This window comes from Taeniopygia guttata, chromosome 7, assembly GCF_048771995.1.
Source record: "Taeniopygia guttata chromosome 7, bTaeGut7.mat, whole genome shotgun sequence".
Classification (NCBI taxonomy): domain Eukaryota; kingdom Metazoa; phylum Chordata; class Aves; order Passeriformes; family Estrildidae; genus Taeniopygia; species Taeniopygia guttata.
The window spans coordinates 39,298,651-39,311,056 of NC_133032.1; the positions used below are offsets into that span (position 1 = coordinate 39,298,651).

General features: G+C 38.9%; 1 protein-coding gene across 18 annotated transcripts in view; it reads right to left on the bottom strand.

Annotated features, from left to right (window-relative positions):
* BAZ2B (bromodomain adjacent to zinc finger domain 2B) overlaps window positions 1-6,182 on the bottom strand; it is a 112,046-nt gene extending 105,864 nt beyond the window's left edge. For 14 of the 18 annotated variants that reach the window (XM_072931826.1, XM_072931817.1, XM_072931825.1 and 11 more), the window contains exon 1: window positions 5,962-6,101. The gene's annotated coding sequence lies outside the window, so the exon portion shown is untranslated. Of the gene's footprint in view, window positions 1-5,862 lie in introns of all 18 variants that reach the window. The other 4 variants (XM_030278241.4, XM_072931812.1, XM_072931813.1 and 1 more) reach the window with 4 other exon arrangements.
* Window positions 6,183-12,406: the final 6,224 nt, after the last annotated feature.

The window sequence follows — 12,406 nt, forward strand, 5'->3', positions numbered from 1 at the left end:
CCCAAGCCTTTCCCAAGACTTTATACTGTAAACATTGCTGGTGACAAATTTAGCAGTCTTACTAATTACTAATGTAAAGAGTCCACCAGGTAGAACAATTTTCAGGTAGTTTTTCTTTACATTTTTAGTCGTTTGAATTTTAAGGGTTTGGGTGATTCCTCCCACAGCAGCTAGAAAAATCTCTGCAATCTCTTTTTGCAAACTACCAAGGCTTAACCCATTCAGCTCTTTACAATGCCTGACCTACATCAAGTGAATGGAGTCTTATGTCCTTTAAACACAGAAAACAAGACATTCAGGAGGCCCTGAAGGACAAGGGTAGCAAGGTAAAATGAGTGATTTCACATTAAAGGCAACAGGCATCATACAGACACTGATAAGCCCAGCACATCTTTTCCTAAGTTTCAGAGACTATGTCTGAGAGATCATCTGTCACTAAGCAAGGTTTTAAAACGCATACTTGTTTTGATATTGGTCTTTTTCCCAATGATCTGAAAGATATTCTATAAAAAGAGAAGGAACTGGAATTAGAAATTGTGTCAAATACATAAATTAATTCTGTTAAACTAAGCTGGGAAAACCCTTGTATCCTTTCTTCCTTGTTGCTACATTAAAAAAAAGTGAAATAAGCATTAACACCTCCTCACACTCCAAGAGCTTCTTTCTGGTGCCTCAAGATCTAGTGTCTCATGAAATGCTAACATCACAAAATAAATCATAATTTCTCCCCCCCAAAAAGAAACAAAAATCTATTTTATACCATAAAATTACTACCTTTATTATTTATTTCCATTTAAATCTCAGCAGAACTTTTGTATTGGACTTTAAAAAAGTAACTTGTTTTTTTCTTTTTAAGGAATGGCTCAAGTCCCAGGCATATATAACGGCAAATTTAGGACAGTAAGGCGCTTAAACACTAAAGAACTTGAATAAGAACACAGCTAATAGGTGAAACTGTGTGCTACCTGGATTATATGTTCTAAATACCTCTTTTCCACTTAAAATTGTATGATTAAGAAACAAAAAAATGGCAGAATACTGCATCTTGCCTGGCCCTTCTGCAGAGGCTGAATGAATACATGGTCCTAGTTTTGTTTAATGACTACATGCTGCATTCTGCTTACCTACCCATAGCAATTACTCTGCGGGCTAACAAACCACGGAAGCATTTCCGTTTTCGAGGAAACAACTACCCAGCAAACTACAGATTAAAGTCACTGAAGACAGCTCTTCCTTCATCCTCTACCACCAACTACTTGAGATGTTGGTAAAACACTAAACCCTTCAAGAGTCCTTATCTCTCTAACAGTGAAACTAATACTGTCCTGCCCTCATAAAGACCTAAGAAAGACAAACTAAAAAACTAGTAAGAACCTACTGTTTTCCTCAGACAAATCTTCCGATGATTCCTTGCTGGTTTGTTTGTTGCCCTTTACAGTAAAAATGGTATTAACATAAAAATGTAGTAGCATAACAAAAAAATCTTTAAAAGCATAGATGTCAGTTTAAAAAAGGATGTTTCATTTCCTTCTCTTCCCCAGTGGGGAAGATCATCTGTACCTAGATTCAGAATACTGCATAATGTTCTTCAATACAAAATTTCCATTTCTATAAAATACGTTGACCAACATACTTACTACATTTTGTCTACATTCAGAATGTTGTAACCTATCAAACAAACACAAAAATCACTGCTTACCTTGACAACTGTTTCAGTGTTCCTTGTGGTGGCAATTAACAATCACAAACTAGTTTACAATGTAGTATGACATAATTCACTGAGTGTACTGTAGTAAAACTACAGTATTAATTCAGAAGTTGATCCACACTTGGGAGAACACTGGAAGAATATGGGAATCTTCCTTGGGCCAAATTATCTACATGATGAAAACACTAAGTATCACTCTTAGTACTCTATTGGAATAGTCTGTTTATTTAAAAAATATTTTAAAATAAAAATTTAAAAATCAAACAAAAAAGCTCCATTCCACCATTTTTTTACACTTTAAAGTTTTCTTTAAAGATACCTATATATTAAGAGTCTCAGAGATCTGAGCACGGAATGTTCACACAGTGAAACTTCATGTGCCAGAGGGAGAGGGGGGAGGAAGGGTGTAGAAAATTGCATTGTTGGTTATACCTATCAACAGTCAAGATCTCCTATTCCCAAATATGCCATTATAAGAAAATTATAGAACTAATAGCAGTGAAGTATTCCTTCCCCTCATTCTGGGATATGAGACCGGGTGCACAAGCTTCATTTTATTTGCAACTCTGATATTCCACGTCTTGCATAGGAACAGAAAAGTAGCAACAAAGACCTTAACAATTGCAGTTCAAGCTGGGAGGGACTGTTCTACTTGAATTCAATGACACCACTAATGGCTTCTTAGCAGTTTCATGAAATCAACCAGCTGTCAAATCGATGTATCAGAAGGAACAGTTATGCACTCCCATAAGAAAAAGCAACACATTAGGATGTTTTGCAAAACATCTGCTCCTTCACAATGCAGTTCTACAATAACAGTGCAAACAAAGAAAAAAAGAAAAAGGGCAACAGGACCTGCAAGGAAAGGTTTCTATTACCTTCTTATTTGCATTTTAACCGTCTCCCAAAAAAGACAAAAAAAGCCAGTCTCGTAGAACTTTCTTCTTAACATATGGTCAACATAAAGATCAAACAAATATACTTCAGCGGTCAACCAATGCTCTTTCCCTCCATGATATAAAGATATTGTCAGTTTACCTTTTGAAAACGCAAAATGTTTTATTACAGGTTCAAGAAAATCTAGTATTTTCACCAAAAGGTATGAAGTATGTATTTAGTTTGTTTCCCTCTCACACTACTCAAAAAAATGTACAGTGGCACTGACAACCTACATGAATCTTAAAAACAATTACCTTTTTGTGGGAACACAGACCTGTAAGGAACCCAGCACAGTGGAATTTAGTTTAAGAAAATAATTTGGATGAGAAATACCAGTATGTCATCGTTTAGGACTGGTATTCTCCAATTCAGTGCTCCCACTGAAACCACACGCTGTTCATTCATTCCCTCCCCTTCTTCAGGACGGGGAGGAGAACTGGAGGCACAAAAGGTAAAGGTCATGGATTGGGATAAGAACAATTTACCTGGAAACAGCAATAAGATAAGAAAATGAATAGTAATAACAACAATACATGACAGAGACTACAAAAGAGCGTCCAAAGATTCACACGGAAACAACAATACCCTAGGTTCACTTGGAAGAGAGCCCTTCTCTCCCCAAAAGGAATAGAGTGCTTTGCCTGCCCTTCCCCACCCTCAACGAACAGAGAGAGGTAAGGTGGTCCGAACTACTGGGTCCCATCCATGCCCCTCCTGGCTGCTGCAAGAATGAACCCTGTCATGGCTGGAACTAGAACAGGGTTATCACAATTCCAGTTAATTTTCAATACACAACGGTCACAAAACCTTATACTGTGCCATCCAGAACAGACTTTGGATCAGGAATGAAAAGGAAACAATACCTGATCCTCAAAATAATTTTTTACTTTTCAGAGAGTTCTGTTTATTAACAACTTCATCACAACCTGATATGAATATTCCACTCACTTACAGGAATTGGTACAGCCTATGATTAAACCAGCAACAAGCAACACCTGCTTGAAGCAAACATAGAATTTCTTGAACACTGAAGGTTCCTTAACAATTCCTATTGTCTTCTCTACGTATACTTCACAAAAATTACCTTGGCTACCATTTTCTTAACATTATACAGTTTACTGATTTTGCAGCATTTTGACAAAAAATGTATGTGGTTTATTATGAAATGTCAAAGCTATACTGCCATTTTCAGAAATTACTTATCCTTTGTTGCCCACCATTTATAACCAATCCAGTCTTCTAGACCTTCACTGCTGTACATGCTTTCAACTGTTTAAACGTTTTCATTTACTCAGCATTCACACAGAAAATAGCAAATCCAGCCACACTTTCTAATGCATTTAGGAAATAAAAATAAAGTAAGCATCTGACATTTGTTCTAACGTAACCTTAAGGCTACTTTAAGTACAGTATTCAATACTGACTTGGATAGAAACTCTTGATGTACAAAGAGCTATTGCTATTACTTTGTATGTTAACTGTTGTCAATATTTTCCCCAATCCTGAAGACAAAGAAAATGTGAACTACATACAAGTAGTTTCATGTTCTCCATAGTGTGACTTTAAATATGGAGCATGTCAAACAATCATAGAAAGAAGAATAGAAAAACAAAACTTTACCTACAACAATTACTCCTTACCAATTACATGTTTCATAAAGTCATGTGACCAGAAAAACTTTCCTGAGATTTAAAAAAAAGCAATTGACAACATGTCAATTAACATGTTGAACAATACCTTTTATTGTTCTCTCTTTCACAACAGCTGATGCAAAACTTGTAGTCAGAGGACAAGAGATTTGTAAGAGTACAAAAGAGTAAGGAGTTGTTGTAGGGCTGGTTCTTTCAATGACTTTAGTATAGTTACTACACTTAGCCACACACATTATACAGTACCTGGAACACAACCCAAACTATATGTAATATTTATAGGTACTTTCCAGATGGAACCTTTTAATAATATACCTTAATAAGTTCATTGCTTCCAAACATACCTTCAAGTCTGTAATTTAAAAATGGAGGTCTGTTTAGCCATGTTCCTCATGCCAAAAAGACACTGTTTATTTCTCAGGCAAGATTCTGTACCAAGTGTTTCACGTAAACGTCACATCAGATTAATACTTTCCATAAACAAAACCAATGCACATCTCCAGATAATTTGTTATTTAACATAGTAACTTCAGAACGTTATTTTAAATAACCCAACAGTTAAGCATTCCGAAGGCCAGGGCAGAAAAAAAAAAAAAAAAAAAAAAAAGGGGGCGGGGGGGTGGGGGGCACAATTGTTTTCCTGATATGAAACCAGACACCAGATAAAGAAGCATATTCACAGTGTCCCCTGTACGTGCGCGCTCAACTAGAAAGCTTTCTCTTTAAAGTGCGGTTTACAACACGTTAGATCAGGGATTCCAGGGGAAAGCACAGAGTCTTGGACAAAAATCCCCTTAAACTTTACATGACGTCACTATCTGTCCCTTATAAACTTTAATGCTTATCCAGAAGTGCTTTCAGGTTTTCTACTCATTCCCTCCTAAAAGAGACGGTCAGACTTTGGAATAAAAATTTGCCCAAGATGGCGAAAGGCTTGTTGTTTAGAGGGCAGAAAAATGGAGGATATTGTAATATACACAAAGGGATAAATTTCAACAACTCAGCCCAGCGCTGCAGCTGCTTGTTTCTCTTTACAAGGACGGGACACGCACAAAGCCGCGGACAGAGGGGGCCCGCAGCGAGCCGGGTGTGCGGAGCGGCGCCCGCTCCCGGCCCGCGCCGCGCCCCGCGGAAAGGAGGGAGGGAGGGAGCGCCTGCTCACCGCGCTCGGGAGCGGAGGCTGCACGGGGCGGAGGGGCAGCGCCCGCGGAGGGGCAGCGCCCGCTCCGACCGCTGCCCCGCGGCTGCTCCGCGCGGCCCCGCCTCGCGCCCGCCCTGACAGCCCCGGCCGAGGGGAGCGAGGCAGCGCCCGCCGCCAAGAGGGGAGCGGGGCGGGAGGGCCGCCGCGAGCGGAGCGTACCACACAGCGCCACACAAAAGAGCCGCCCGGTGGCCGCTAGCAGTCGCCGCGCCGCCTCGGAGGCTGCGGGCGTCTGTCGGCAGAGACGTGACCGGCGCCGCCCGGCCAAGGCACGGGCGTGCGGCCATGAACAAAGTTTAAAATCGCTCGGAACGCGGCCGTCCCGTCTGCAGACACCCCGGCCCCGACCCTTCCCCGGGACTCACCTCCACGCAGCCACTCCGCCTCCCGCCCGCAGCCCTGCCCGGGCAGGGCCCCGCAGCGGGACTCGCGCTTGGCCCACACAACAAAGGGGCGATACGCACCGGCGGGGACGCGGCCGGCGAGGCGGGCGCTACTCGGGTTCGGGAGCCTCGGCGCGGCAGAACACCATCCCAGCCCAGCCGCTCACCGGAGAAGCTCCGCCGCTCGGTGCGCGGGGCGCGCGGCTCTCCCTCTCGCGCTCTCTCCCCTCGGCGGTGCGGGCGGCGCGCGCCGGGCCAGCCCTTCCCGGCGCTCCCCGGAGCCGGGCGGGGGCGCGCGCGGGCGGCGGCGCGCGCGGCGGCCGCCCCCAGCCGGCGGGACACCGGAGGGGGTCGCGGACCCCGCGCCCCGGTGACGTCACGGCCGGCGCTCCCCGCGGGGCCGGCGGCGTGGCCGGGCCGGCGGCGGGATCGCGGATCTCGCTGTGGAACCCGCGCCCGCCCTCGGCGGGGAAAAGTTCCGAACAGCCCACGTTCTTCACACCGCGACGGAAACTTCCAGCCCGCCCTGGGTCATTTTTTAATGATGACTTTATCGTTCGGGGGAGAAACAAAGTTGCCCACCTTAAGAACCTACAGATTAAGTTCAGGTTAAAAAAATTAATGAAGCAACAATAGAATCTGTGCTGTAGACAACTGACGTCTACGAAACAAAAAAATAAGGTGATCCATTTCTAAAAGAGGAGACATTTTAAAGAAGCAACGTTCAACTTTTGAGTTCTTAACTACTCGATAAATTCAAGTAAAGAAAGCAACAAAGGTGGCGGAATTAAATTAAAATCAAGGGGAAGTATTAACACTATTAACACTCACCAGCTATTGACACAAGAATTAAAAATAAAAATAAATTAAAGTAAAATTAAAACTACATTTTTAAAATACAAATCTTCTCGCCTTGCTTGAAACAACCCATAGAGGTTATTTGTCGAAAATTAAAAGCTGTGCTTCCCTACACCAACCCTTCACAGGACACACATGGTATCCTCCTTTTTTTTTTTTTTCTTCTTTCTTTGGCATAGTCTCAAACTCAAGTACAGTGCAAGAGCCAAATGACTGCTCCCTACAAACCATAACACTATAAAGTTAAACCACAGTGCAATGAAGAAAATCGAAGTGATTTCACTATGAGTTGGTAAAAACATACTTGCAGAATTCAAGAATATGTACAGCTTGTTAACCTTATTAAATACTACATATAAGCATTTTAGGAATCAACAATATTTCTAAATAAAGTTGATCTATGCATAAAGAAATATGCACATATAGAAAAGTGCCATTGTCTTCTGTTTTCTCTTCAGTCACTGGCTGCGATTTTAATTGTGCTGGAGGATCTTCATTAGTATTAACACATGGGAAGATTTCACAAAGCTGCTTCATTAGGGGAAAAAAAAAAAAAGCCTGGCAGACTAGGTCCTTCTGCATGCAACGAGAATGTCAGCCTTACCTCGGTCATTTGTAACATAATAAGTGCAAGCACAATGATTGCAGTGCAGGAGCATTGGGGGAAGGGCAAAAACACTGCCTAATACGGATATGAGGAAAAAAAGCTTCTCATTACACAGTAAAATTTATGCTAAAAATTAGTGAAGATGATGTCTCATGAGACTCATGCTAAATACATTAATGTACTGATATGTTTTTAATTATGATTTTTGTACAAGGCTATTTCATTCCAAGGATTCACATCATCCAGCAGCAAAGGCTTCCTAGCATTTATTGATTTTTTTTTTTTTGTCCACTGCATTCCCAGAATACAGATTTTAATCATTTCACTACAACACACTCAGTAATTTCATTAAAAAATGGAAGCTTCCATCCCCAGAAAGGCATTTAATTTCAATGACACACAATTTCTTTAAGCAGCAAACTGTCTCAACAGCAAAAGCTGGCCTAAGGTTCAAATACATAATTTAGTCCCAAATTCTCCATGCTCTGCATTCCTTTGAAGCTATAATTTGACTAACTACCTAATAACTGTAATAAGGACAACGATTTCCTTATAATATAGTATTAACCCACATTTAATTAACTCAGAGGCTGAGCTCTGTACATGTTTGATTGGGTCAGCACCTCTCTAACCTCAAAACTTACCAATAATGGTCTAAAAAACAGTGTGGGGTAAGAACTAGTACAGATAGTATAAGCAGCTGCTTTGCTCAGAATGTTATCCATCAAAAGCTCACATATTTTTCAATGCAACAACACTGTCAGTCATGAGATAACAGAGTTTTGTAAGGGGAAACAAACAATAGATTTAGATAATTCACTATCAAATTTAGTGGATGTTTGGTGCATATTTAATATTGCTGCTTGTAACATTTAAAAGAAATTCTAATAATAATAGAAATTGTATTATTACAACCTCTCTAAATAACCATAGTAAATTTTTGTTGTTGTTGTTAGTAAGAGGAACTATAGTATCTTGTGACAAATAAAAATGTGTATATGTTTGGACAATGTGATGTAATCTTTATTGTCTCTAATGCTCAGCAGGACAGAATTTAATCTGTGAGCACAGAACAACAGATCCCAACACATATTTCTCTTCACAAAGTTCAGTCAACCATCCAAATTTACACTACTGGGTTATATTTGTCATCAAAATATGAAAAATATCTTTCTCATTGTGCCGAATATTAATTTGGTTTTTGGTCAACTATTGAATGTAGTCTTAGGTAGCTATGTAATATTTTATACTCTACACCAAAATATGTTTATAAAGTTACAGTTTTTCCACCAGTCACAAACAAATCAGTTTTACTACAAAAATATATTACAATTCCTTTGTTTTAATATGCTTATTCAACAGAAGCTGTTGTTAGTGGACGTTACTGATGCATTTAAAGTGATTAACTATTACATCAGAAAGATCCCTAGCTTTCAAATTTGGCTGTTCTCCATCAGGCAGTATGAAAGATAGACTTCTCAATTTTAAAAAATGCAAATTCAAACTGCAGCACATGTACTACAAAACCAAGATTCTTTTTTCTTTTTCTTCCTTTTCATGATGAATTATTTACAAATACAGTTAGCCTTTGCATTTTCAGGCTTCCAGTGTAAATACCATTAAAAAATACACCATGCTAGAGTTCTGTAGTTCCCTTAGTATTTTCTGCTATGCTTTTTGACCCTATCATCATATTTTTTTAAACTAGCTGCATGCACCAATGCATTCATAATCTTAACTGCTGAATCGGGAAAAAAAAGAATAAAATAAGCACCGTATTTACAGACATGTAACCTCACATTTGAATAACTACACTGCTGTCACAAGGGCCATTTACGTACCATGCGAAAATGTCTGGAAGGTCAAATCCAAAATTCCTGTGGGACCACAGAGGAAGAGTTCACTGTCATGATCTCTCCAGAGGCACAGACAGTTTAAGATTTTTCTCTCTTCTGCACCTCTATGCACAGGCTAGCAGCACAGGTTTACAGCCCTTCCTCTGTAGCAATCCAGCTGTTTGTGAGGCTACACAACATTTCCAAACTGTGATCTTGTAACAGGATCTGTTCTAGACAGACCTTCTTATACACCTAAACAAACAAAAAGTCTTTGAAAGTATTTTAAAAGGCTATGCAGTATTCACTAAGGACTAGAAACTATATTATAAAATTCTCCTAACAGGTGTTCTGTACACTATTTGTGAAGCATGCATTTTATTGTCATAAAATATATTAAAACTGACTTGCCACATTGTAAGGACCAGCGGAATGTTACCATCAATCAAAAATATCATTTTTACAAGGCTAGTAGGGCTAGTCCATCCCCAATGAAGCATTGAAATAGTTAGCATTTAATGAATACTATTAATTAAAAAAATTAAAAAGCTGATTTTCACAAAATCCTGAATATATCATTCACTTGTGATGTTCAATCTGTTTTTAAAACATTACATTCAAAAATATTGAAAGCCTTTTTGCTGAATTAGTGTTTAGGAGGTTCATTGTCATCACAGATACTTGTAAGCATTTGCAGAGGTTATGCTACCACTCTCTGACAGCTATTTCTACAATTTAGGATCTCTAAGTACCCCTGGCTTTATGCTCTTGTAGACATGGTTTTATTATGCCATCCTGGAGTGGTCAAATGAGTATCTACTTCTACTACAATGAATGAGGGTGTAGGTACAAAAGGCCAACAAATCTTTAAAAACATAAATTTATTAAAAGTATAAAAATAATTTAATAGTTCTGCAACTGGATTGATATGTTCATTACTAAGTTGCTTTCATTAAGAAATGCTGTGTAATTGTTGTAAATCAGTATGTAGGGAAATTTTGTTTTAAAGTTTTGCAAAGGTGCTGAACTAAATTAATTCACAGAGCAGTCACAACTGGTGACTGCTGTGCAGAAAACACAGATCTGAAGTACCAAAGTAAGAACTTCTGAAAGATGGAACAGAATCTAGCCTGCAAGAATCTAGACTTCATACACTCTATAAAAGCCTAGAAATCTTCCTTAAGGATCTTCTGCATCAGCCTATGTTACAGACAACTTACCAAATACACTGCATAGGAAGTGCACTCTTCTTAGAACACATCTCACTGGGAGAGAGGTGAAAGCAACTATGTGTTATTTCCCTTCACTCATAAATTGTTAACAGATACTTCTGCTCATCTTAAATGATAGAGAAATCTGCGATCTGTTCTGCCAATCCCATTTCAGCAGTCTCTCATACCCCAACCTTGCCTTCCATAGCTCCTCCAGCATCTCTTTCATGTCTATGATCAAAAATAGTATTTTTATTAACCAATTAAATCTCTAAAAGTGAGAAATGCCAGCTCAATCTAAACAATTAAAATACTAACCCTTTGAAAGTAGAGAGATAAATAATGTTCTTCACTAGGTCCCTTCTGTACTGACATTCCTCTTAAATTTTACAGTTAAAATATCTGGCTCTGACTTGTACTCAGAGTCAATGTTGGATTTTAAATACAAGGGTGCTTTCAACTGCCAGTTGTTTGGGACATATATCCAGGATGTTTTATTTACCCTTGGAATGAATGAAAAAAACAAGGTAATTTTAAATGTTACAGTCAGGCAATAAATTACCTCTACATTAGAAAATACTTAGGTTTTCCTGTTTGACTGGAAAAGCACCAACCTCATTGACAGCAATGTTAGCAAATAAGGTATTGAAAATCTTTGATTACCATGACAGCTCACATTGTTCTATCAAAATCTTTGCAAATTAAAGTGTCTAAAAGACATACATAAAAACAAAAGAATCGGGGATTAGTTTCGTATAATTTTTTCACTAGGTGCTTTAGAAGAATTGAAGCAAGGAAATACTAACTTGCAAATTGTTAATTGTTAAATACTAACTTGCAAAAAGTTAGTTTTTATCTTCTTCCAAAAAATTGATGCTTTTTACTATTTAGGCATATTTGGCATTTTCCCTTCCCTGTGTCAGTCTATAAAATACCTTATGTAACAACTTGGTTAATTTTCTTATACCTACAAAGGTCTCTTCTTATGGAACAAAACTACGGTTAGTTTTCTCTGATCAAAGGATGTCGTGTGGGGCTTTTTTCCCCAGTTGCTTCTTTAACCACAAGGATGCAAAAAGGCCTACCTCAAAATTTAGTGTAGATCTGTAGTAATTGCACCCAAAAGTGAAAAGAAGCTCTTTCAGGGTGGAACACAACAGCTGTTACATAGCAGACAAGACTACACAATAGTTTAGGAGAGGAAGCGATGGCATCTCTTATCAAACTATATTTAAGCAGGAAGTAATCTTATGTAATTAACCAACTTGGAACTGGCCAGGTCACAAGGATTAAGAGCTCTTGCAAAAATTTCAGCACAGTCTTAGTTAATTGCCCATGAACTTAATTTAAAATACAGCATATTACTACTGAATATATAGTGCTGTATGCACCAAAAAGACCTGTGGCAAATTATTTTGTCAGTATACATATTTTCAGATTGCATGTAGGCTATTAATTATGTTGTCTTTAGTGTACTTTTAATAATTTTATCCATAAAACACCATCCAGTTGGCTACCTTTAAGGCTACATCAAATTTATGCATATTGTCCAGGTGATTTTTATATATTAAAACAGAATAATGCAGAACACCAATACTGTGACAGAGCAAAGATTTTTTGGTTGGTTGGGTGGTTGGGTTCCTGGCTTTTTCTTTTTTTTTTTTAAAGAGACACATGCTGTTCAAGTTTTATTTAATTAAAGTCTCATATGCCTGCACAGCCTATCGTTTCAAGGCAGAACCTGGTTTTGCTTACACAGTTCAGATTCTTCAGCTTCTAGCTCTTCTCGTAGTTTATCCTTATTGTGTTTGCCATGTTCCTAAAGAAATTATAAACACATTTCTATATTTCAAGACCTTGGTGATGCAACCATAAAGCAGAAAATATGTAAAACAGAGCCAAGATTACTGCAAAAAAAAAAAAAAAAAACCTAAGCTGGAGGATAAATGCACTAACACTTCTCTTCAGCAATTGAGTTAATGACTTTTACAACAATGCCACTAACTGAAGGAAAT